At 37.8% G+C, this 27,232-nt stretch overlaps 1 long non-coding RNA gene across 2 annotated transcripts; it reads right to left on the reverse strand.

The window, feature by feature from the left end:
- Positions 1–15,956: 15,956 nt before the first annotated feature.
- LOC149749095 (uncharacterized) lies at positions 15,957–27,061 on the reverse strand. 2 transcript variants are annotated; one of them, XR_016393208.1, is made up of 4 exons: positions 26,039–27,061; positions 23,697–23,832; positions 19,344–19,420; positions 15,957–19,249 (listed from the first exon to the last, which is right to left on the reverse strand). It is a non-coding gene; the product is annotated as an uncharacterized LOC149749095 (long non-coding RNA). The 2 variants fall into 2 exon arrangements; XR_016393207.1 differs by lacking the exons at positions 15,957–19,249; positions 19,344–19,420 and adding an exon at positions 20,342–22,042.
- Between the last annotated feature and the right edge of the window lie 171 nt (positions 27,062–27,232).

The raw sequence follows: 27,232 nt of genomic DNA on the forward strand, positions 1-27,232 counted from the left end.
TTGGGTTTCTGGACAAAAGTCTAATTAAGTCTCTTCTCTTTGCAAAATAAGAAAGTAGCATCTCAAGCATGTGTTTATGTGTAATATATTACATAACATTAACTTTTATTGGATGGATACATTCACAGAGATATAAGACGAGGCTTTTAGAAAACTTGTGTTTTCAGCCAGACTCCATAAAGCACTTTTCAGAAAAGCTTTTTCCATACAAACAACACCCATGGGATAGACTTTCCATTTTCTAAGGCCCAGCTTAAACAAAATGCCAAAGAAGGTATCTATGGTATATCTTTTGTCTGTCTGTTTTTAATACTTTATGCCCACATAAACTCTTTGTTTGATTCAATGCGACAATAACTTGTAAAGTTACTACCATGTGTTAGGAAGTGTTTGGGGAAATACTGTTGGAAAGAATACCAAATTAGAATTCTCCAAAGGAGCTACTTATCAGTTAATCTCGGAAGAACTGGCACTACCTCTCAGCATGAAATTTGTGTATCTGGAGACTGGATCTGCCAACTTTTACCTCAATGGAAACATCTTTGGCATTAACTGGGAAGGCACAGAGGTCACTTGGAGGTCTAACTAGGCCCCAGGCAGGCTGCAGACAGCATGCAGCCAGCTGAAGGAGTTATAAGTCTGTTCTTTCTGTGTGTGGCAGTTCTTGAGTTGCCCTTTTTTTTGCAGAAAGCTTCAGAGTTTAAGCTAATGACATGTCCTCCAGCATGGTAATTAAATACACAGACCCTTCTAAGGCAGTACATTTAGTTTCGTGGCTTGAATTTGATGTGGTTCAAGGCCAATTAACATGATGGAAATATTGCATTAGCAAAATTCCAGTTTTCAGGGCAATTTGGAAATAACAAGTTCACAACTCTCTTTATGCTGCTCTGACAGGAAGTTATATCAAAACACTAAGTGAGGAAATATTGCGGAAAAATGAAGGGACTTGAGTTTGGAAAATTCAATTTGGTTCTGGTTTGGATCTTTCTCTTTTATTCCTTCATATAAATTGAAATTTTAAGTTTAATGCCCTCAGTGAATTGGGTTTTTTCATTGCTGGTAGGCTTCTACTTTGAATACTATATATGTCTCTGATCAAACATAGGTTTACTTTAGAAAGTAGGGAGGTTATGTTCAGAATTTGTTTGAAATCAATTTTTATTCCCTGTTTTTAGTCATTTATACCATTTGCTAATTTTTATATTGACACAGTGCTCACTTTATATTCTGAATATATTGCTCTGTTAGGAAGGATTGTAATTACTTAAATCACACATCACCTCACTTTCCAAGGAAACTGCACTAGGGAATCATTTTTCCGTTTCACATCTAGGAAATATTTCTAAGCTGGAGACATCTACTTTCCAAATACAATGACTTTCATTGTTCTAACCATGTGAGTTCCATTAGTCTCCTTATATTACCAGCTCAGTATTTTCAATTATCACAGAAAATATCAGCACATTAAAAAGTGAAATAAAATTTATTTTAAGACTCCAATCATTCGGATGATTTGCCTTTTTAAAAGTTTTTATTTTATTCTGTACTATATCACACTTTATTTATTTTAGAATATAAACAGGAGGGGAAATGTAAATATTAGCAACGAAACTTAGATGAGTTTCACACCCTATACTGTTGTTATTATCAGTACTTGAATACGACACTCTTGAGGTGTTACTGTTCAAAATCAGATTTACATTTATTTAATACCTTATACAGCTTGGACAGTCTTTTCACATTTATATCTAAATTTAGAGTAGATTACAAGCTACACAGAAAAGTAAACTTCAGTATGTGATTCTTGGTTATTTCCAGTTGCTTCTGTGTCTTACCTGCCGAAAGGTTAGTTGCTCTTTATAGGAAAAGAGCTGATCACAGTGAGTAGCACATGGTAAAGTCTCTGAAATGTTTGTTGAATGAGTAAGTGGAGACTAATTTAGCTGATAAGTTTGCTCTGCCCCTCCGCTAAACAGAACATTTTTCTGACCATTACAAATGAACCAGCCACCATGCCGCCATCTTATTCTCCTGGTCTCTTTCTTTTTTGAAAATAGTTTCTATTTTCTAATTATAACAGTAAAACGTGAGTTATAAGTCAGTTCTTTCTGTGTGTGGCAACTCTAAGAGTTGCTATATTTATGTAGAAGCCTTTAGTGTTTGCAAATACAGATGAAAAGGAAGAAAAGAAAACTCAGGTTTAGTCCTAACACCCAAAATAACTACTGATAGAATTTTTCAGATCTCTCTCTACCTCTTTTTATCTTTTTCTTTAAAAACAGGACTATAGAGAAAAGGTTGCTTTTGAAAATTTTTAAGTAGGTATATTATAAATATTTTCCCAAGTAAATATTCATCTCGATCATATCCGGTTATATAGCCATATCAATATTGATTTAACTGATGCCCTGTTTGAGACATATAGGTTGTATCTAATCTTTTACTATTAGGAACAATGCTGCGACAGATATACTTGTATTTAAATCTTTGTGCACATTCACCTTTGTTTTCTTAGGGTAAATTCCCAAAAGTGGAGTGTTGAGTGAAAGTACAGAAAAATTTAAAACTTTTGATATGTACTTAACAATGCTCTCAAGCAGAATAACCCCAGTTTACCTTCCCTCCAGAAACAGAGTAATTTTTCTACATTGTTATTATTGCTCCAAATATTATTCACTGTTGAACCAAGTACTTCACTCTGGTCAAAATTTCTTTCCTAAGAATACTATCCCTTACTGGAGTTAAAGTTGCTCTGCCACTTCAGTTGGTCAGCTTTCTAGAAGTCCTTCTCACCAAGTGAGACAACCTACCCATACTATTTTCTCTACAGTCAACCCCATGAGTTACTTTTTTTCTAATATCCTCACTTCTTGAGCTCTCTTTCGTTCTCTCCAGTCTGGATTGTTACTCTTTGGCCAACAGTGCAGTCTTTCCTAGAACCTTCTTTACCACCTCAGAATTTCTAATCGTTGGTCTTTTCTGGCTGTTCAGTTTTTCTAGTGAGGGTCTTTCCAATCTGTAGTCTTGAGATATATGAACGGCTGTACTATTTAGAGCAAAAGTGAGGGACGAGATCTCAGACTACTACAGTTTACTATGTAGATTTCCATGCAACCTCTCAACCCCACACCAGACCTCTTCTGTGCCTTCTGTCTCTGAATCCAGAGGCTTTGGGTTTCATCTTTCCAAAAGAATAAGCCTCTGGCCATGCCTGGGGTATTAAGACAGCTGCCTGGGAATAAAGACGCAGACAGAGAGAACGGACTTGAGGACACGGGGAGGGGGAAGGGTAAGCTGGGACGAAGTAAGAGAGTGGCATGGACATATATACACTACCAAATGTAAAATAGATAGCTAGTGGGAAGCAGCCGCATAGCACAGGGAGATCAGCTCGGTGCTTTGTGACCACCTAGAGGGGTGGGATAGGGAGGGTGGGAGGGAGATGCAAGAGGGAGGGTATGGGTTTTGCTTTGTAAGCCACATTCAAAATCGTGTTCATTAAATAACCTAGTTAAGCCCATTTACATTTGTTGATATGATCGGCATGTTTGTTCTCAATTCTGTCGTATTATTTGATGTTAATATTAATGTTAGATTTACTATGTTTCTCTCTACTTGATCCGGCTTCTTTGCTTATTTTTAGTACTTGTTTTTGCATTTAGAAAAGCTTATATTTTTATTCTAGTTGTTGCCTAACTCTATGCTAATAACTCAAACTTCCCTTGATCTTTTTTTCCCCCTTAATTAGGTTTCTCCTATCTGGTTTGTTAGATTTAAGTGATACTCTTTGACTCCTATCTATAATCTATGCAGCTATGAACTTATGCTAATTTCTACTTTTTCCCTTCTCCTACAACTTTTTCAATTACTTTTATTTTGTCAGAACGCATATTTAGATGATGCTTTTTCATGCTTGTTCTCCCTTTTTTAGTCTTGGGTATACTCTTAGATCTACTATTTTAACACTCATCAGCAGTCTTTTTGCCAAAGTTTTCTTTAGTTTTAATACATGTAAAACAGCTTAACTGGATACAAGATTCTTTACTCATACTTTCCTAAAATTATTATTTTTTATTTTTATTTTTTTGCGGTACGCGGGACGCGCAGGCTCAGCGGCCGTGGCTCACGGGCCCAGCCGCTCCACGGCATGTGGGATCTTCCCGGACCGGGACACGAACCCGTGTCCCCTGCATCGGCAGGCGGACTCTCAACCACTGTGCCACCAGGGAAGCCCCTAAAATTATTTTTAAAATGCCGTGTCATTTTTGTCTTGCTTCTTATGTTTCAGTCAAGAAACTTTGTAAGTTTCTTGGTAATTTTTACCCCAGATGACGGATTCTTAAAAACTAAATAGGTTTACTAGACTCTGTCTTGTAATTTCGAAGGCATATGGGGGTGGGGGGGGCACTTTCAACAATAAAATTAAGATTTCGTTTTTTACTTTGATTATAGTTTTAATGGTTGTTCTATTTCATTGTTTTATTTTTCTTATTCAGCAAAATCAAATGTGTATTGGATATTTTTTTCTGTTCTATATCAAGCACTTCCTTTCTGATCCTATTTATTTCTTCATTTTATTTTTGTTCCTCTACTCAAAATCTCTTATGAGACTCTTAACTAAATCTCTTCTTCCTTGGATACTTTGTAATTTTACCTTCACCCATGAGATGATTTTTATCTTTTTTTCAATTTTTCTTTCCTGAATTTGGTCATATCTCATCTTAAATTGTGCTTTCACTCACTTCTGTCCTGGGTTTTCTTGAATTTATGATTTAAGGTTCTCTTTTATATCTAAAAATGTTTATTTAGAGATGTTTAGAGCTTGTTGGAGTTTTATTACAGTTTTCCTGTGCATCTTTTATTACAGTTTTATTACAGTTTTCCTGTGCATCATGTTTGGTTTTTTAGAGAATATTTTGATCAGCTAAAATCTGTTGATTCTCAATTTCTGTTTTTCTTCTTGTAGCTTTTAGGGTTGTCAACTGTCCATTTTATAATCAGTTTCCTAGACTGGAAATAATAGATGTCTCGATGTAAACTTGGTGAGAATGTCTTACTAGGTTTCCTAGTTCAAGAGGACCCTCCTCTGATGGTAAAGATAAATGCTTTTTCTTTGGTGGTTGGTGTGTTCAAGGTTAATGTATTTTGTTTTTATAGGTAGGGTTCAATTCCACAGCCTGGTTTATTACATCCCTTCATCACCAGACTCCACAGGATGCTTCCTCCTTCCAAGTCTCATACTCTCCTTCACAGTGGTGCCCACCCAAGGCTGCCACTGTCAGGGGACAATTCTGCATGGGTCTTTCATGTTCATGCATGTCTTACAAGCAGAGACACTGAGTGCCTTTGTTCTGGGTTACCTTCCCAAGACATTTATTTTAAAAAATTCTTAGAAGACAAAAGTAATGTCTTCTCTGGACTGAAGGGCACAGTTGCTTACAGTTTTGGAATATAGTGTCCCCCTTCATAGCAGGGGCAGTCATATTTACTGTCCAGTATAAAATATTCATTTTACTAAGATCAGGGCTCCTCCTCTGTAATGCAATAAACTTCGTCACAAGTGCTACCTGGCTACCTTTGCACCTCTCTACAAGAACTAGGCTTGAGGAACTAGCCCAGCTTATCAAAAACACCAATACCTGGCTACTGCTATTTCTGTGAGCAATAAAGTCCTTTGTCTCTGATATATAAGTCTCATCTCTTCTGTCAGTATCCATAAAACACTGATGGGCTAAATTGTTAGCCTGCAAGGAGAAAGTCTCAGCCTCTTCACAGTTCTTGATGGCGGCCTTTTGATCTTTGAGTCACCAGAAGCCAGTTCTCAGACATGTTCTGAGTGTTTTCTCATTCAGAAGGGAACTTTCACCTCCTTTTTTTTGTTTTTCAAAATTCTGATATATTCCTTTTGAAAATATATTATGAATATTTTCAAACATATACAAAAGCAGAGAGAATATTATGGTGAAGCCCTTAATCATCACAGCAGTTTTTATAATATTCAATACATAGGCAGTCTTATTTCATCTATATCCACACCTATCCCCCAACTTTGAATTATTTTGAAAAAAATCGAAGATGTCATTTCATCTGTGGATATTTCAGTATTTCTGAAAGATAAGTATTTCTTTTAAAAAACATACCCACAATATCATTATTACAACTAACATATTTAACAATTCCTTAAAATCACAAAATATCCAGTGTTAAGATTTTTCCCAATTGACTTGTTTCTATTTACAGTTTATTGAACTAGGATCAAACATTTGATAATTCTAGCTAATTATCTTTTGTTCTACAGCTTCTTCTCTTTTTTCTTGCAGTTTTGTTGTTGCTGTTGTGTTTTGTTTTGCTGTTGTTGTCTCTTGAAGAAACTGGGTAATTTACAGAGTTTGCCAACAGCAATCACATTGATCATATAATACATGTTCCTCTGTCCACTGTATTTACTATAAATTGCTCCTTAGATCTAAAGGCTTGGTCAGAATCAGATTTTATTTATTCATTTGGCAAGACTACTTTATAGGTGATGTTGTATACTTCTACCTGAAAATACTTAATGTTTGCTCATCTCTTTTTTGGATTACTATCAGCTTCTGATAATTGCTTAGATCCATTCATTTATTATTATGATTATAAAATAGCAATAGAGCATTCTACCATTTCTTCTTTATTATGTAGAATAATTCTATAAAAAATTTCCCCAAAACTATATGACTATTCTGAGATACAGATTATACAGGAGAGGCAATATAAATAACTTGATTCTGTCATGTACCTGTTTTTGAAATAATGGGGACATTTTTTTCTCAGGGAGATTTTTTTGATGTTCATCACCACTAGACCACAATGGGTTTGCTCCTCTTTTCAACTCATTCTTCACCAGACCCTGTTCTGGCATGGTTCCCAAATCTAGCTTTGTTGGTTTGAGATTGAAATTTGTAGTACTCTCTGTCTCTTATTGCTATGGACTGAATTGTGTTCTCCCCAAATTCATATGTTGAATCCCTAAGCCAATATGACAGTATTTGGAGATAGGGCCTTTAGGGGGTAATTAAGGTTAAATGAGGTCATAAGGGTGGGGTCCTGGTGCAATAGGATTAGTGTCCTTATGGGAAGAGACATCAGAGAGCTGCCTTGAGTTCTCTCTCTCCACACACACACATGCAAAAAACAGAAGAGATCATGAGAGCACACAGTAAGATGGCACAATCTGCAAGCCAAGAGAAGAGGCCTCAGAATAAAACCTACTTTGCTGGCAACTTGATCTTGAACTTCCCAGCCTCCAGAACTGTGAGAAATAAATTTCTGTTGTTGAAGCCACCCAGTCTGCAGTATTTTTTTATGGAAGTTTGAGCAGGCTAAGACACTTATTTATGCTACAGATCCCTATTGTGGATTTTATTTGCCCTTCTTGTTGATCTGTAAGCATTTTGGAGGATGTGTGGAGGAATTTGGATTAGGCAACTGCTAAAATGTAACAGGAATCTAGAAGCCCAGGCAATATATTGAGAAATAATCCCCTAAAGAAACACATGCACTTTTATTATCAAAGGTATGATTACCAAACCTGGTTCAATTTAAGATTATTAGAAATGTTCCAGAGTACAAGGATTTATTTCATCTCTTTATAGTGGTAATCTTTATTTTCTTTATCGTATGGTATAATTTATTAGAGGATGATGAGACCCCTTCTCATCAATGGCTCAGAGAAACTCCTACCTATTCTTTTGAGCAAAACTGATAGAAGTTCTTATTTACTGACAAGTAAAGAGCATCCACTATATCAGTGACACCATTTAAAAACAGTCTTGTGGTGGAAAGTGTGGTTTCTTGAGTCAGACTGCCTGAGTTCAAATCACACTTTTTAGGTAAATTACTTAATCTCTCTAAAAATCATCGTTTTCTCATCTTCCTGATGGCAATAATAATAGTCATGAGGATTAAATAAGATAATACATATAGAGCTTCTGACACATAGTAAGTATTCAGTCATCCTACAGATGCATTTAAAACAACCAACTTAACTTATGGTTAGAAAATGTTTCACCTTAAAAATATTTCAGTTGTCAATAACTCTCTCTATACTTAGAAGCAGTCATGTAAAGTTAGGTAGAAGCCTATATAATGTCCCCAAATGTGTCACTGACTTGTTTCTTACAATAAGAAATATAAGAAGCATTGAGGACAGTTCTTGGCCCATAGTAAACTTCAATAAATATTTGTTGATGAGTGAATTAAAATCACATAGTAAAATTATGTACCTAATATTTATCTCACCCCATCTGGGATCAAAGCATAGAGGACCTTGATTCTTCTGCAGTTATTTTATAGAGCTTCAGAGACACACATGTATACATGTGAGACTTTCCATAACTTTACTGATCTGAATTTACAAGGCAATATTCTTTCTGTGTATAATGCTGCTTGGGTTTATATAAGCATCACTTATGCCCATTGTAACATCTTTTTTTCTGACACCAAATGAGTGACTTTTTCCACAACCAATTCTCCAACACCAACTGTGTGTCCAACAATTCAATTCAATTCTGACACTAGCTACTTGGAGTTAGACCCCACAGGTTAAGGGCTCAGTCCCACAAGACTGGCCTCACTTTGAATTCCAGTCACAGGGGCCACCTATACTTCTGACTGACAGGTTATAAATTTGGGGGATCCTATAACCCTCTCCTCAGGTTCTATAATTCACTAGAATATTAATACCTTAACTCAGTGTTAGAGCAGTTAAATAGAACATTTAAAAATCACCAGACTTATGAAATAGTCTAGAGAGATTTAAAGAAGTAGAGCATCTATATAGAATTAGTTGCTTAATTTATCAACATTTAATAAATCATGTACAGAGGTCCCCAACTTATGATGGTTTGGCTTATGATTTATTTAATTTATGGTGGTGCGAAAGTGATATGCACTCAGTAGAAACTATATATCAAATTTTGAGTTTTGATCTTTTCCCTGGCTGGTGATATGCATACCATACTCTCTCATGATGCTGGGTGGTGGCAGGAGACAGAGTTCCCAGTCAACCGTGTGATCACGAAGATAAACAACCAATACACCTGCTACCATTCTGTCCCCATACAACCATTCTGTCTTTCACTTTCAGTAAAGTATTCAATAAAATAGACTTTGTGTTAGACGTTAGATAATTTCGCCCAACTGTAGGGTAGTATGAGGCTAAGCCTTGATATTGGGTAGGTTGGGTGTATTAAATGCATTTTCGACTTATGATGGGTTTATTGAGATGTAGCCCCATCTCATAAATCAAGGAATATCTGCATTAGTGTATCCTGGTTTCTACGAAACTAGAATAGATTTAATATTAATGAAATCTTTGATTTTCCTGAGACTTGTTAATTAATTTCTCTCTATGATTTAGAAGTTCCTGCACTTAAAGCTGTCAAAGCTTAATGTCTTCTTTATGTTCTCAGTTATACATCATTGATCACTGTTTTTTTACTGATCTTGAGGTTATTTTTCTCTGTGCCTCTGAAGAATTCTCTGAACTTTCACGGTCCCTTCATCTTTTCTCTTCAATTGTGGGTATTTAACAACACCAACAAACAAACGGCAAAAAACATAAAACAAAACAAAAAAACCCAGACCACATGTAAAGTAGTCTCACTAATGTGACTCTCCATGACTGTTCTTTTCCAATGAGAAGATTTTCCTCTACCTGACCACCTTTTTCTGCTCTTAGCTCCTTGCCCTTTGGAGTCGATACTTAAATTTGTTTCTATTTTGAAGCAAAATGTCAAGAGGCAACCCCCATTAATATAAAATTAGATAGCTCTGTACCCTCAGGGGCTTAGTACAAGATCCAGGTTATATATAAGTCTAACATTTCAACACCTTTAAGTAAACTTTTATTTTAAAAGTCAGAACACTAAGTAATGTGTCTATGATAAAATGCGTCTGACAATAATGAATACTTTGTAGACCTCTCATTTCTCAAACTACCCAAATTTGCTCCTCCCTCAGTCTTCTGTCTCAGTAAAGGGCAACTAGCATCTCTGCCCAGATTATTGAGTAGCCTTCTAAGTAGTCTCCATGCGTTTTCCCTTGCCTCCCTGCAGGCTACTGTAAACCCAGCAACCAGAGTGATCTTTCCAAAATATGTCACATCATATTACTCTTTTGCTCAAAACCCTCATCTCCTCAGAGTAAAAGTCAAGATTTTGTTAACACCTACAAGCCCTCCATGAGCTAGCTCCCTTTTACCTCTAGTATTATTGACTACAACCTCCCCTCCAGCTCTGTCTACTCCAGGCATACCTTCCTCCTTGGGTTCGTTGGACACACCAGGCAAGCTCTAGCCTTCGAGTTTTGACACAGCAGTGAGTGGAATGCTGTTTCCCCAGTAAGCCACAGGCTCACTCCTACACCTCCCACAAGGCTTTGCTCAAATGTCACCTTGTCAGTGGGCCTTGCCTTTGATTACCCTACATAAAGTTGGAATCCCTACTTCCCCTACTTCTGACACTCCATAGTTCTGATCCCACTTCCCTTCCCTTGTTTTCTGTAACACCTCTACCTGTGAAAATGATGACTAGACAAAGAAGTACTGCAAATGGGAAAGGGAAAAGGCATCTGCAAAGAAAAGTCAGTCACGAGCCAAGACTAACAGTTATAGAAGAGAACAAGCAAATAAAAACAAATATATTGAAATATGATCAACATCATTGGTAATTAGGAAAATACAAATTAAAACAACAGTAGAATACTCATTGTTGGCAAAGATATTAATACACATAGAGCTGACGTCAGTTGCAGGAAAATAAAAATTCTTATATATAGCTGATAGAAATGAAAATTGCTATAACCAATTTAGAAAGTAATCTAGAAGCATTGTTAAAAGTTTAAATGTTTATACCCTTTGGCTAACAATCTAAATCTATTCTATGTAAATAAAGCACCAGTATGTAAGAATAAATCTAGACAAATATTTCTTTTATGATGTTAACTAAAATGACATCAAAAAGAAAAAACTGTTAGAAACAACTTGATATTCCATCATAGGGAAATAGTTAAATAAATTTGGCCCATTTATAATTTTCAATATTATTCGGCCATTAAAAATAATTGGTTAGATCTATATGTATGAACCTGGAGGAATGTTCAGAAAAATGCAAAATAACCAAATAATTAGCAGGGTAATGTATAATATGACTATATTTTACTTTTTTAGAAAAGGAAGAAAAATTATCATATAATCATATAAATATACACATATTTGTGTGAGTATAGAGAAGAATATGGAATTGGTGCAAATACTAATTATCACAGTAAGGTGGAACTGAGGGAAGAATAAGTTTATTATTTTTTAATCTTCTCTAGTGTTGGCTTGTTAAAGTGAGTGTACTTTTATAGTGTACAATACAGAAAAAAAGAAAACAGGCTTTTATTTGAAAATACATAGTCTAATGCTTTGATAAATGCAGAATAAGTGTATGTATCATATCAGAGGACCTAGGTTTTTATCTCAGTTCTCACAAAAAGGTGACATTTAAAATTAATTATATGATTCCAACATTGAATTGATCTAGGGTAATTCCTTTAATTTACACATGAAGAAAATGAGATTACCATGCACAAGGCAGGTTCTCAGTATAAGGCCACTGAATAAATGAATGGATGCATTAATTACTAGACAAAGAACGAGCTAAGTACTTGCTCAAATCACAGCTAGTTAGTGGCAGAGGTACATCTGGAATACAGATCTTCCGATTCCAGGTGCAGGGCTCTTTCCCTTGACAGAGGCTTGGGAAAGCAACATGGAGAAAGATGTGTGTATGGCCCAAAGCAGTGATAAACTCTGGCTCTAAATTTGCCTAAGGCAAAAATCATGATGCACAGAGTAAAAGACCATAGTTACCTTTTCCTCTTAGAAAGCTTATTACTTTTTGTTTGGGGTTTTTTGTTTTTGTTTTTGTGTTTTGCTTTTTGAAACATACAAAATAATGCTTAGAAATGAATTTTAAACACATGAGACACAAAACAATGTCTAACAACCAGATGTTCTATGCTGGAGCCTGCTGCTCTGTCAGAAGCAGGCCAGTGACTACACACCATCTTGCATGGAACAGCCTCGTGCTTTCGGTGCTGAGTCCTACTCTGGTCCTTCCAAGCACTAACTAAAGTATCAATATGGCTACCCAGTTGTCCCCTTTTGTGGAACATTTGATTAGCATGTTTTCTGGACTTTCCTCACACCCCAAACTTCCTCTCTTGCCCCCTACTCACTCAGGCACGTCAGAAGCATTCACTGACGAAGCCTAGAGTCCATTCATAAATTAACTCTAGTTATTGCAGCCACCAAATTTCCCCCTTGACCTTCAACTCCTACTCTTTTCCCCAACAGACAGTTCTGCTTTTACTAACATTCAGAGCCTCTTACCAAAAAGTGACCTTTACTTTCACTCTCACCTAGCAAATCCAAAGAGCCAGTTTCGCTTTTCAATACTTCCCTCCGGATTTAGTTCCACCTAAGGTACATTATTTTCCAGTACAGTTCTGTTTTTCCTCTTAATAGAGCCTGAGCAGAGGACTTGAAATGGCCAGCTGGGCTGAGGGTTCCAGAAATATGCTGGATGAAAAGGAACAAAAAGCTCTCTGCGGGAATAAAAACAAACAAACAAAAATCTGTTGAGGAAAATATAATCAACATGCCTGTTAGCCGGCAGTAATTCCCTGATCATTAAATCAGCCACACAGTAAGTGTCAGCCACAGTTCTGTTTGAACTAGATTGTTCTGTCATAGGAAAAGGATGTTTTCTAATCAGCAGTGGTTACCTAAAGCACCAGAGGAGCTGGGAGCCTGCTAGTTAGGACGTGTGTTCAGGGGTCCCTTTCTGCATCCAGAGACTGCTGGTGACCCGACAGCTGCCAACTGCCAAAATTTTGTGTAAAGATGAAAAACGTTGTTCAGAGGTGTGGAAAACCCCCCTGAGCCTAGCAAATTCTAACTAGGTACAGTTTTGAGAAATTGGGTCTAAATAAAGACAGTTGAGGCCCCTACTATGAGGTTTTTGAGAAATCTTGGACTCAAAAGTGTCCTCTTCTTAATTTAAGATTATGCAGAGGGAATTTGTAATTTTTATAGTGTCCTATTCATCACAATCTTTCTGCAGTTATCCCAGTAAACCCACTGTTTAGCACTCTCAGGTGTGGTTGGTGTCACCTATTTGGGTGAGAACAAAAGCAAGAGGAATTTCCTGTAGCGTGTCTGTGTCCATTTGGGGGCGTTAAAGAACCAGTCGCAGGTGGTTGCCATGTCTCAACATACAAACAGAAGAAATGTCAAATGCCACCCCAATGTTGCCAGGTATGGGCTTTGCCTCTGACGATGGTTTTTGACAGCAGACACAGTTTCCAGGGCGCTGCTAGCCCAGAGAGTGCCTTTGTGTAATTGAGAAACAGGTGCTCTTCTTTCTGGGTGTATGCGGCCCCACGCAAGAGCTCCTGGCTTGGCCAGAGAAGCATGGGTGAGATCCCAGCCTTCCGCAGCACCAGCCAGGTGCTCTGACACAACAACCCACAAAACTGTCCTCAGTGAGCTACCCTGACAAGTTACCTGCCCTGTCACCTCAGAAGGATTAAGTAAGCTTCCTTAGCTTCCTTTCTTATCTGAGGGTATCAGAGGGATGCTTCAACTCCAGATATTGTGTCTTGGGGTTGACATGACCCGTTTCCTCTTCTCTGGGACGTTATTCCCCAGCCATTGTAGCTAGGTGCACACAAGTAGTTCCAGTTCTGTGGGGGGGAAATTTGGAAGATAATAATCAGTTCAGTTATTAGTTTAGTTTCACATCTCTCAGCTAGTCATGGGTTGAAATCTTCAATCAATGATTCCCAGTTGCCACTTCCTTTTCTAATCCATTGACCCTGACTCATGGTCAAGACACCTGGAGTCCTTGTTTTCCCTGCCCAGGCAGGGGTATTTCCAAGCTACATGAATAGCAAGACTCCTTTCTTATAGGCCCCATGCCCGACTTCTTTTACTTTTAAATGAAAATTGCTGTCAAAGTAACAATGAGCTTCATCGATATATCTTTAAGCTCAGTAGCCTACCGATATTACAGATATTTTACTGAACTTTTCCTGGCTCTCACATTCCTCACTTACAGCGTCCCTAAGGTGGTGTCAGCCCCCACCTCCTCGAAAACTTCTCGGCTTTCCTTTTCTCCTGATTTTCCTCTAGATTTTCTTGTTCTGTTTTGGGGTTATTTTTTTTTTTTTTTTTTTTGGTTGAACTCTCTCTTTTCTCTTGTCCTTGCACAGTGCTTTCAACTGAGCCAGCCATGTTGCATCTGGGTTCTCCCAAGTTTTTTATTTGTTTTGTTGCTAGTTTCACTAAACTTCCTCCTAAGTTTTTTCCAACTTTCTATCTCTAGCCATCATAGAAGGTCTATACCCTTTCCAAAACACCTCTTTAAAAACATTACATGTTAAAGATAATCTTTTTCTTAGTAAGCTCCATAATTATTATTATTTTTTTTTAATTTAAATACCTCAGAGCTGTATGAGTATTTTATGAGGAAAAACTCTAGGGTCACAGCGCCAACTGCAGTCACTTTTGAGAGGAAGGGTTCTTCTCATAACGTATCCCATGATTCTGTTAACACTCTCTTTGAACCTACTCATGTTTTCCAAGCAGATATACTAAACTCTCGATAAGCTTCAGGCAGTGAATCTTCTTGATCAGCATAGCTGGCCCTCACTGGATCTTCTGAGCCATGTTCATTAATGAACTTGACAGCAAATTCACTGCAGTTTGTTTGGAGGCAGGAAAATGTTATAGCGGCCATTTGTAAGAAATCCTGTAAGCTCCACAAGCGGAGGCATTTTTTTTTTCTTTTCTGCTCATTGAGATAATGTGCCAACCACTAGCAAGAGTGTCTGCCGTATAATAGATGTTCAATAGTTATTTGCTGAAGGGATAGATGATAAAATCCAGTCATTTTTTATTTTACTTTTTTACCTCTGTAGCACTGTGAGGATGATTCATAAGGAAAAAAATCTTCAATGCCTTCATTGCCATGTAAACCTCTTTGTAACTAAAAATTTAGGCCGCAGATATCAAACTCATATGTTTCGGGTTATATTTTCTCTGAATGTGAGTCTCTACAATGAAGGTCATGTACTACTTTTCAGCCCATTCCTTTAAGTTTTTTTACCTTTCCTGTAGTCCATTCCTTTTGCTTTAACATTTTGGTTTGCAAAGTCTATTAAAATGTCATTCATTGCTACTGTTTACCTTTCCTTTCCTGTAGTTTACAAAAAAAAAAAAAAAATGAAATCTTTCCTAGCCCAGATCCCTAAGAGAAACCAGATCGCTATGCTCACCCAGAAATTTGTCTATTATCTTACTCCCTTCAGTTCTTTTCTAGAATCTATTTTTAAAACATGACAAAACGTTTTTATATGCATTCAATTTTTAAAATTGCCTTTGCCTATAATCTTAGTGGAGAGATTTTATGTGTGTATTTAATCAATCAAGCAAGATTTGTCCTTACAGAAACTTTTCTTTCCACTGCTTAAATTACTTTCATGTTAGTAAATCTGTATCATAAATTCTACTTCTCACTGATAAGGTCTTTGAATTTCTTACATGGCTATTCATAATTAAAATAGTATTAGCAAGCCTTATTTCTGTGTTGGCTAATAAATATTGAGGAAAAATCCTAAATTTGTCCTCAAATTCCTTCAGAATTCTTGGGTGAATCCCACTATTTTGGTTTTCTGTTTGTTTGTTTTAATATTTATTTATTTACTTACTTATTTGGCTGCGGGGTCTTAGTTGTGGCACGCGGGAGCTTAAGTTGCCATGTGTGGAATCTTCCTTGTGGCGGGCGGGCTCTTTTAGTTGCCGTATGTGGGATCTAGTTCCCCGAACAGAGATCGAACCCAGGCCCCCTGCATTGGGAGCACGGAGTCTAAACCACTGGACCACCAGGGAAGTCCCGCACAATTTTAGTTATGTTTAGCTTTATAGCTAGGCTTAGAATAGATCTTATGTGCACTTAAGCTTGGCCCTAGATGTTAAGGGACACTCAAAATCTTTAACAGTTAAGTCAAAAATCAAGTTTCTTAACTCTGAACAGCCATCTACTTGATGAGCACAACTTTTACATTGTACTGATAACTTTCTAACTGGTTTAAGTTCATTAAGCCTAATACTTTGAGCCAAGTCTGTTCATATTTGCTCTTGAATGTTTTAAATTGAATTTCTATGCTACTCATGGATCTCTTTACTGAAGGAAAGGCCTTTAATACTCTGATGATATATTAATCAGAAAAAAAATACAATACTTTATATACCCCTAGCCCCAATTTACAAAAATATATATGTGCATAGAAAGGAAAAAGGTAAATTTACCACGATTTTATTCTATATTAAAGTTGTATTACTATTATATTAATTATAAAAGTCTTTATTACTGAAAATGCTACTAGATATACATACTTATATTTGATATGAATGTATATTTTTAAGTAATTATTAATTCTTTTCATCTTCACAACTAAATACTTTTCCCTGGCTATTTATAATTCCATTTTTAATGACTAAGTCTGACCAATTCTTTAGTTTTCCAAACTTCACTGGAATTCTGAATTTAATTGTGCTATGATCTCCATGGCACAGTCAAGCACACGCAATTACTTCCTGAACAAGTTCCTAATTTTTAGCTCTTAAAAACCGAACATCGTATGTGGCCCTTTCTTTTCTTACTGTCTTTTTTTTTTTTTAAAAAAAAGTACTTATATAGAAAAATGAACTGTTTATTAAAAAGATCTGTTTCTACCAGTATTAGAACTGGTGATCTCTTCTAATTCTTTACCTTTGGCAATCTACACAAAAGCTGTGCTCAATGAAATGCAATGAGAAGAGCTCACCTTGGGCGAGTTACTTCGTCTCCGGGAACCTCAGTTTCCTCACCTGTAAGACAGGGGAAGCAGTTGCTACCTCAAGGAGGCCTTCTATGGAGTGAATGCGATAAAGCATATGCAGTGCTTAGTGCAGCATCTGGCTCAGTAGACGCTGCCATTGCTGTGACTAGCCTGGCCAGGGGACTGTGTGTTTGTACATATTTCAACAAGTGTCAGGTGAGTAAAGGTGAATGTCGTTTTTTTACTAGAATGCTACTGTTTCCCATCTATTCTGTCATCGCTCATCAGAACAATGTCACCTCACCCACCTGCTGGTCTTGTTTTCACTACAGAATGCTACCTGGCCTTTGGAGATGATTTTTTTTTTTTTTTCACTTGATCTCAAAAGTGCCAGTTAAATGTGAGATTTGCTTTTTCTGCCAAGTATTCTAACTTACCGTGTTTTAGGAACGCCTCCTCTAGTCTTGGTGTAGTTGCATTTATACAAATACCTGAATTGCTTTTATGTCAATCTTGTAAAGATGTCTGAAGAACAAAAAACAACTTATACCAAATAACTGTTTCACTTTGCTGGTTTCCCGCATAATCATGACCCTTGATAATTTCCTTCCGAATTCAATGATTTGATGTTTTATAACAAAGAGAAACCAGTGTTGTTTTTTTCCATTTCACTCAAGAATAAATGATCCATTCTCTCTACTCAGAAATACACAAGGTCAACAATAGTTTTATTTTATAGTTTTTGAATCTAAAAATAATGCTGTGATAAAAATCCATTTTATTTATTTATTTATTATTTTATTTTTGTCTGCCTCAGGTCTTAGTTGAGGCATGCGGGGTCTTTCTAGTTGTGGTGTGTGGTGCAAGGGCTTCTGTAGTTGTGGCGCACAGGCTCCAGAGCATGTGGGCTCTGTAGTTGCAGCACACGGGCTCACTAGTTGTGGTGCGCAATCTCAGTAGTTGCGACATGCAGGCTTAGTTGTGCCGCAGCATGTGGGATCTTAGTTCCCCGACCAGGGATCGAACCCGCATCCCCTGAATTGGAAGGCGGATTCTTAACCACTGGACCACCAGGGAAGTCCCTAAAAATCCATTTTAAACCCCTGTGCTATCCCTTGATGCCAAAAGTCATATCATTGTGTTTTAAAAAAAAAGTAATTAATGAAAGAAAAACACTCCCTTTATGCGCATTTCTTTCTTTTGGAATCTCACCCAAAATCATGAGGACATAAGCTCTTGAAGGTTAATGGACTTTATTACACAAAGAAGTTTTAAAGAAATATTTGTTGAATTAAATGAGAAAAAAAGTCTTCCTGAGCTTGGGTTTTTTCTTTTTCTATTGTGCATGGATTTTAGCACTAACCCACATTTCCAAAGGCAGGCTTCTATAATCTGAGGATTTCAACAATTTTTAATATGTTTATTATGAGAAGTCCACAGGGAGGTGAAATGCCAGACATTACAGAGCAAAGATGAAGACATTCAAAGTTTGGGAGTTTTGTTTATTTATTTTGTGTTTTTTCCTACCTGGGCTTTAAATATTATGGTGGAAAGAGCTCATTTCATTTTTGGAATCCTTGGGTTAGAACAGATTATCAAAGTAATTGGATTCACACACATGCTCTTCCTCCACATTCTTTTAGAAAAGCAAAACCCTAAATCATCTTTGCTTTGTTTCGGTTTGCACTAATTCCACAAATCTCCAAGAAGATTTATAGGCCTGCATCTTAGTTTCTGCAATATAATGAAATGCTAATTTCATTTTCATAAGATGATTTCTACATTGAGTATAAGGTAAAGTGTCAAACCGATTTTATTTTTTTAGGTTTACTATTTATGTACTTTTTTATTTTAAAATAATTTCAAACTCCCAAGAATTTCTAAGTGTATCAAGATCTTTCTTTTTTTTTTTTTTTTTTAACTGAGCCATTCAGAAATAAATTAACACTGAATTATTTCGTGTGCATTTCCTACAACCAAGGACATTCTCCCATGTAACCACAAGAAAGAAAAAAACTTTTCCTCTACCCTCTTAGGTTCAGTGTCGGGGGGGCCTGCTAATTTAACCGACAAAGGTTGATTAACAGGAGAAAAGGAATACACATTTATTAATATTTGTATTTTCATGGGATTTCACAGAAAAGAAATTCAAAGAAGAAGTTAGACTCAGGAGCTTCTATACCCTTCTTAGCAAAGGAAATAGTGTTTGGGCTTCAGGGGACAATAAATTGTATGGAAGTAACTCGGAAATATATGGGCTATTTTAGTAAGGCTTGTTTATGCAGACTCATTTTGGTTGCCGGCTTTTGATCTCCGGTGATGAGTTGTTCTTCTCATCCTGGTATAGGAAAAGGGCAAAATTTATGCCACCTTCACAAAAGGAAATTTATGCCCTGCTTTTAGGGAGATCAAGGAGGGCTGATAACTCTTACCATACTTGTTGATTCTTCAACTCAAAATAATCTTCATATCAAAGTGGCATATTTTGAGTGTGGCAAATTCTGATCCCCTTTGAATCAAAATCAGAAAACGAACATTGTAACAATACTATCATATAATCCTCAAAGCCATTCAAGTTTTTGCCAATCATTCTGTTCGTGTCTTTCCTAGACAAAGAAGGATCCAATCCAGGAACATAGATTGCATGTAGTTTTCATGATTTTTAGCCTCTTTCAATCTGGGACAGTTTCCCAGTCTTGCTTGACTTTCATGACCTAACACTTTATACATTTTTAGCAGGAATACCACAGATGTGAAGCTATGTTTTGATGCATCCTATCAGATGGTCAGTTTGGATTTTTCTCATTACAGGTGATTTTATTCTTGATCATTTCGTTAAGGTGGAGTCTGCCAATATTCTCCAATGTAAAGTTACTCTTCCGTATTTCCTTTAGTATTAGCTAAGTATTGGCGGGGGGGAGATCCTATGAAATGATGTAAAGATGCCATTCCTCATCAAAATTTCAGGCATGAGTTTTAGCATCCATTAATGTTTCCTATTTAAATTATTACTATGATGGCTGCCAAATAGTGAATTTCTGATACCATAATTTCTTCTACATTTATTAGTAGGTATTCTAACGTAAAGAAAAAAGATTTCTCCTGTCCCCATTTATGTCTATTTCTAAATTTTTTATCAGTATAAATTAACTAATCCTATTTTTTTAATGAGTTATAATGCATTTATATCATTACTTATTTTGATGTGAAATTGTCCCATGTTTAACCAGTTCTTTAAGTATTTCCTAATTTCTAGCACAAAAAGAAATTCTAGGCTCATCAATTTCACATCCATATGAACACTGAAAAAAACAGAGAAAGAAAGAAAGAAAATGAATATAGACCATTTCAATCTTTAACAAAGTTAACTTACCACTATAGTAGGAAAGCTATTCAGTGTAAGTCTATTACATAAATGTCAAACAACAACTGCAAATTTAAAAAAACTTTATTAAAAAAGAAAGAAAATTTTTATTAAAAGTTTAAAATTCGGTAAAAAAAAAGCTACAATTATTACAAATGTACACACCACACACTTCTCTCTCTCTGCTGACCTCAAAATTCAAAATAAATATAACAGAAAATGTGAGCAACATCAGAAACTAGTTTCTACCTGAACTGAATGCAGAGTGCCCTCTAGAGGCATCATTTAATCAATGCAATATTTCCAACTGCAAATGAACCTGTTTATAATATAGCTCTGTACAAAGTTTTCAGAAGCACTTCTCATTCAATACGTAGGTTTACTCTACGCATACTAATAACTCATAATGATTTGATTCAGTGTATTATGTACCACCTCTAACAAAGCTAATGCAAGGGATCCAACAAAATGTGGCTCTCACTTTATCAGCTAGACAAGAGAATTGAGACACATGATCACAAGATAAGACATCGAATTGTCATATGTCAGTTTGTGACTTTTGGTGAAGCTATTACCAAATCTGAGATCTCCCAAAAATTTTATGCAGAAGAAATGTCTCCATAATTTATTCCATTATTTCCTCACCATCCATAGACGAATCAGCTGTAGATTCAGCTTGCAAGCTGCCTCACTTGGCTCTGTACTTTTATGTACTGCTGCAAACTTCAAAACTGCTGGTGAATTAAAATCGAGAACTGTAGTCACATCTTGAAATGAAACTCCAACACAGATGTGAAAAATTCTCATTTAAACTGATATAGTTTAAATAAGTATTACTTAAAGATCAAGTAAATAGAAAGGTAAACTACTTCTCCTATTATAAAATTTTTATACAGCTCTCAAGTATATGGGGGTCCAAATTACTTAATACTTCAGCTATAGTTATTAAAAGTATCACTTTCTCACCTTCTTTGCAATAATTTAAAATAATTTGAATAAAATTATTTTACCAGTGGCTGTTCCTTAAAAAAGTCCTTTCAAATATTTGTCCCAATGAAATTCAGCTATAACAATATAGATTTGAGTTAAGAGAATAGTTTTAAGATAATATTGTTTTATTTGATCATATGTTTTACCTAAATATATAGTCAATATTAAACAGCAATGAGATACTAGGGAAAATATTATAATTAGACTTCCAAAGTTTAGTCTTCCAACATTCCTAGAGAATGTCACAACTTGGTATTGTGTAAAGAAGAGATACATTTTGATAAATTAAAGGAAAACTATAGTTGACACCAAAATGTGGTTATATCAGATGAGTGTAACCAGATCTAATTTATCTACTTTGCTTTTTTGATATAGATACAATTGTAAAATATATAACTTAATGTTCCTGTTGAAATGCTTATTTCCAAGTACAGTGTAGGGGAGGAAAATTCTTGAATGGGCTCTGCAAGAAAAGACAGCTTAATAGGAGAAAATCGCACAAACAAGTTTTTGGTGACATGGGAGCCTAAGAGGTTAGGAAATGAAGACCCAAAGAAATGGCAAAACCTAGTATACAATGGTTTTATACTAAATTGATCAAAGAAAGACAATTAGGGAAAAGTAACTGAAACATATGATGAGGCTAAAGGAAGATAAGAATTATTTTAACAAGGTCTGTTTGTACAGATTTCTCTTTGTCTTAATTTCCCATCCTTGATAAGAATGCTTCTTTCTTCCTAGTATAGGGGGACATCTTTCACAAGGGAGTTTTATCTCCTGTTTTCAGGAAGAAAAAGGGGAGATCAGAATGCTTTTTTTTGTATCTGCTGTTTTTCAAGTATCTTTTGTTCAAAATAATCCTTATGCTTAAGTGGCATATTTTGGGCTGGCATTCTCTGCCATCATTCAACATTCACAATAAAATATATAACTTTGCTCTGCGTGTATAGCTAGCTTAATTTTGTTTTCAATAAATCAGCATGAGCATATTTACTCTGCAGAGCACTGTGCAAAAGCTTTAACCACGTGATACAAACGCTAAAATGCCAAGGTTTTCTTGACCTTCAGGTCAAGCTTAACGTAACAGGCTTAACTTATTCACAATGCTGGTTGGGAATTATGTTTCCTATCACCTGAATCTTTAAGAGTATTCACTTTTTATAGTCTCTGCTTCTTCAAAAGAATGGAATTTTAAGTAAATAAAGAACAACCTTCATGATAGTCTGCCATATTCAAAAGAAATAGTAACAAAAACACCAAGGAATCTATCCCCTATTGACCCATAAAGCTCTCAAGCTATGTCCCTCCTGTATCCCTGTTAGAGGGTGTATTTTGTGTGTTTTCAACCCCATAATAAATAGTAGGGAGAGTAGCAATATTTGCATGACTTCTTCGTCTTTCTGCTGTTCCTCCAACAGGGTCCCTGCTCCCTGGAGTAGAGAAACTCACATCCTAACAAACCTTGGTGTTCTAGGCTCAGTCTATCCAGCAGATCTAAGATCTAAAAACGGTGTCATTTTTCTCTCAATAAAAACTCAGAAAACTTGTTAGGAGAGGAGAGAATCATGCTTCCTACTTGCCCTCGGACAAGATTTTATCCTGACTTATATTTCTTCTCAAGCATCAACCTGAGGTTTGATTCCAGGGAATTTGGAAGGACTCCACAGCTCTGACATCCCTCCAGAACGCTGCTTGCTGATGCCTAAAGCTCTATGGCTGGTAGCAGGAAGCTGTGTGCCCTGTTACAATCTCCATAGCTGTTAGGACTTTGTCACCTCCTTCTCCCAGAGGCTGACTACTGAGATGAGGAGGGAAGAAATCATATAGATCCCATGGAGACAATGCATCTAGAGAGAACAGATGAGCAGCCTACACGTGACTTTTTAATACAAGCGCCCCGCCCTTCAGGACTACCTGGCATCCTTGTTGACCTCAGACCTAGCTGTTCTTGACTATCTGTTCTCTTGTCAAACATTTCATAATCACTCTGAGACTCTGGAGTTACAATGATAAGCAAGCCAAACCCGTGCCTGCCTCCAGGAGTTTCTAATCTAATGGAGGATACATGTGAGTAAACATGCAATCAGTAATAAGCTACCTAATGTAGGAAATACACTATGGAAATACAACTAGGGAAATACATAGCTGGAACATCTCATGCGATCTAGGGTCTTGTCACGCTCCCATACTTAAGGTGAGAACTGCACAATGGCTAACATTCAGCCAGACAAAAAGGCCAAGGTTTGCATGTATCACAATATCTCCTGTTGAAAGAGTGTGTATTTATAGACGCTGTATCCTGTCTCATCTGTTGCTCTGCCCTTGTGAACAAGAATGTTTTACTGGTGCAGAATAGTTCCAGTAAGATGGCCAAACCTTAACTCCGTAGGTAAGTTATAGGAAGATGTGGTTTCTACAGAACTATGCTCACCTGTAACCTTTCGCCATCTGAACAGCACCTGCAGCTGCACCTTATCTCCACTCCAATCTGGCTCCTCTGTCCACGCGGTCCTCCAGGGAGCAGCCACAAGAGGTTTGGCTGGGGTATGTGGCATCAGTTCAGCGACCTGGCACATCACAAAAAGCAGAGAGGAGATAAACAGGGATCCAACCAAGAATGCAGATAGAGGGCAGTAACAGAGTCCATGTTTATAAGAAATATCCCGATCCTCCAGGCTTTTGTTTCAGACATGCAAAGACCATTTTTAGATATTTATTTAAATTATTAAGCCACATAGCCTTGGGTTGAACTCTAGAAATATTCACTCTTGCCCGAGGCCGATGCTACTCTGAAAATTTTGTGAGCAAATCTTTTCTCTTCCATTATCTCTTTAAGCCACAACTGTTAAAGCTCTCAATTACGAAATAATTAAGACACCATGACTTGTGGATCTAAAGCACATTTACACAGAGTAACTTCTTCATTGAGCAGTTTGTTTCTCCCCCTTATAGCCAGTAGCACACTCAGACTACTAGTCACAATAACAAAAAGTAAAACCTAAAAGTCACGGGAAAAGAAAAAGTTCCCATTTTCTTAATTGTTTTGGATTCGTTATTGTAGGTCTTTTCCTTCTCTTGTGTTTCTTGCCTAGAGAAGTTCCTTTAGCATTTGTTGTAAAGCTGGTTTGGTGGTGCTGAACTCTCTCAGCTTTTGCTTGTCTGTAAAGGTTTTAATTTCTCCATCAAATCTGAATGAGATCCTTGCTGGGTAGAGTAATCTTGGTTGCAGGTTTTTCTCCTTCATCTCTTTAAATATGTCCTGCCAGTCCCTTCTGGCTTGCAGAGTTTCTGCTGAGAGGTCAGCCATTAACCTTATGGGGATTCCCTTGTGTGTTATTTGTTGTTTTTCCCTTGCTGCTTTTAATATGTTTTCTTTGTATTTAATTTTTGACAGTTTGATTAATATGTGTCTTGGCGTATTTCTCCTTGGATTTTTCCTGTGTGGGACTCTCTGTGCTTCCTGGACTTGATTAACTATTTCCTTTCCCATATTAGGGATATTTTCAACTATAATCTCTTCAAATATTTTCTCAGTCCCTTTCTTTTTGTCTTCTTCTTCTGGAACCCCTATAATTCGAATGTTGGTGCGTTTAATGTTGTCCCAGAGGTCTCTGAGACTGTCATCAGCTCTTTTCATTCTTTTTTCTTTATTCTGCTCTGCAGTAGTTATTTCCACTACTTTATCTTCCAGGTCACGTATCCGTTCTTCTGCCTCAGTTATTCTGCTATTGATCCCATCTAGAGTCTTTTTCATTTCATTCATTGTGTTGTTCATCATTGTTTCATCTTTAGTTCTTCTAGGTCCTTGTTAAACGTTTCTTGCATTTTCTCTATTCTATTTCCAAGATTTTGGATCATCTTTACTATCATTATTCTGAATTCTTTTCAGGTAGACTGCCTATTTCCTCTTCATTTGTTAGGTCTGGTGGGTTTTTATCTTGCTCCTTCATCTGCTGTGTGTTTTTCTGTCTTCTCATTTTGCTTATCTTACTGTGTTTGGGGTCTCCTTTTTGCAGGCTGCACGTTCGTAGTTACTGTTGTTTTTGGTGTCTGTCCCCAGTGGTTAAGGTTGGTTCAGTGGGTTGTGTAGGTTTCCTGGTGGAGGGGACTAGTGCCTGTGTTCTGGTGGATGAGGCTGGATCTTGTCTTTCTGGTGGGCAGGTCCACGTCTGGTAGTGTGTTTTGGGGTGTCTGTGGACTTACTATGATTTTAGGAAGCCTCTCTGCTAATGGATGGGGTTGTGTTCCTGTCTTGCTAGTTGTTTGGCATAGGATGTCCAGCACTGTAGCTTGCTGGTCGTTGAGTGAAGCTGGGTGCTGGTGTTGAGATGGAGATCTCTGGGAGATTTTCGCCATTTGATATTATGTGGAGCTGGGAGGTCTCTTGTGGACCAGTGTCCTGAAGTTGGTTCTCCCACCTCAGAGGCACAGCACTGACTCCTGGCTGCAATACCAAGAGCCTTTCATCCATACAGCTCAGAATAAAAGTGAGAAAAAGTAGAAAGAAAGAATTAGCAGAAGTAGAAAGAAAGAAAGAAAGAAAGGAGGGAGGGAGGGAGGGAGGAAGGGAGGAAGGAAGGAGGGAAGGAAGGAAAAAAGAAAGAAAGAAGATAAAATAAAATAAAGATAAAATATAATAAAATTATTAAAATAAAAATATAATTATTAAGAAAAAATATTAAAAAACAAAAAAACGGATGGATAGAATCCTAGGACAAATGGTGGAAGCAAAGCTATACAGACAAAATCTCACACAGAAGCATACACACTCACAAAAAGAGGAAAAAGGGAAAAAATCATAAATCTTGCCCTCGAAGTCCACCTCCTCAATTTGGGATGACTCGTTGTCTATTCATGTGTTCCATAGATGCAGGGTACATCAAGTTGATTGTGGAGCTTTAATCCGCTGCTTCTGAGGCTGCTGGGAGAGATTTCCCTTTCTCTTCTTTGTTCTCACAGCTCCTGGGGCTCAGCTTTGGATTTGGCCCGCCTCTGCATGTAGGTCGCCTGAGGGCGTCTGTTCCCGCTCAGACAGGACGGGGTTAAAGGAGCCGCTGCTTCGGGGGTCTCTGGCTCACTCAGGCCGGGGGGAGGGAGGGGCAAACCTGCGGCGGCAGAGGCCGGTGTGACGTTGCACCAGCCTGAGGCCCGCCGTGCGTTCTCCCAGGGGAGTTGTCCCTGGATCCCGGGACCCTGGCAGTGGCCGGCTGCACAGGCTCCCCGGAAGGTAGGTGTGGAGAGTGACCTATGCTCGCACACAGGCTTCTTGGTGGCGGCAGCAGCAGCCTTAGCATCTCATGCCTGTCTCTGGGGTCCGCCGTGGCTCGCGCCCGTCTCTGGAGCTCCTTTAAGCAGCGCTCTTAATCCCTTCTCCTCGCGCACCAGGAAATAAAGAGGGAAGAAAAAGTCTCTTGCCTCTTCGGCAGGTCCAGACTTTTCCCCGGACTCCCTCCCAGCTAGCCGTGGCGCACTAACCCCCTGCAGGCTGTGTTCACGCCGCCAACCCCAGTCCTCTCCTGGTGCTCCGACCGAAGCCTGAGCCTCAACTCCCAGCCCCGCCCGCCCCGGCGGGTGAGCAGACAAGCCTCTCGGGCTGGTGAGTGCCGGTCGGCCCTGATCCTCTGTGCGGGAAGCTCTCCGCTTTGCCCTCCACACCCCTGTTGCTGTGCTGTCCTCTGCGGCTCCGAAGCTTCCCCCTCCGCCACCCTCTGTCTCCACCCGCGAACAGGCTTCCTAGTGTGTGGAAACATTTCCTCCTTCACAGCTCCCTCCCGCTGGTGCAGATCCCGTCCCTATCCTTTTGTCTCTGTTTATCCTTTTTTCTTTTGCCCTAGCCAGGTACGTGGGGAGTTTCTTGCCTTTTGGGAGGTCTGAGGTCTCCTGCCAGCGTTCAGTAGGTGTTCTGTAGGAGTTGTTCCACGTGTAGATGTATTTCTGGCGTATCTGTGGGGAGGAAGGTGATCTCTG

Source organism: Delphinapterus leucas, chromosome 5 (assembly GCF_059928025.1).
Source record: "Delphinapterus leucas isolate spDelLeu-1000000601 "Yukka" chromosome 5, BTC_Dleu_Yukka2, whole genome shotgun sequence".
NCBI classification, from domain to species: domain Eukaryota; kingdom Metazoa; phylum Chordata; class Mammalia; order Artiodactyla; family Monodontidae; genus Delphinapterus; species Delphinapterus leucas.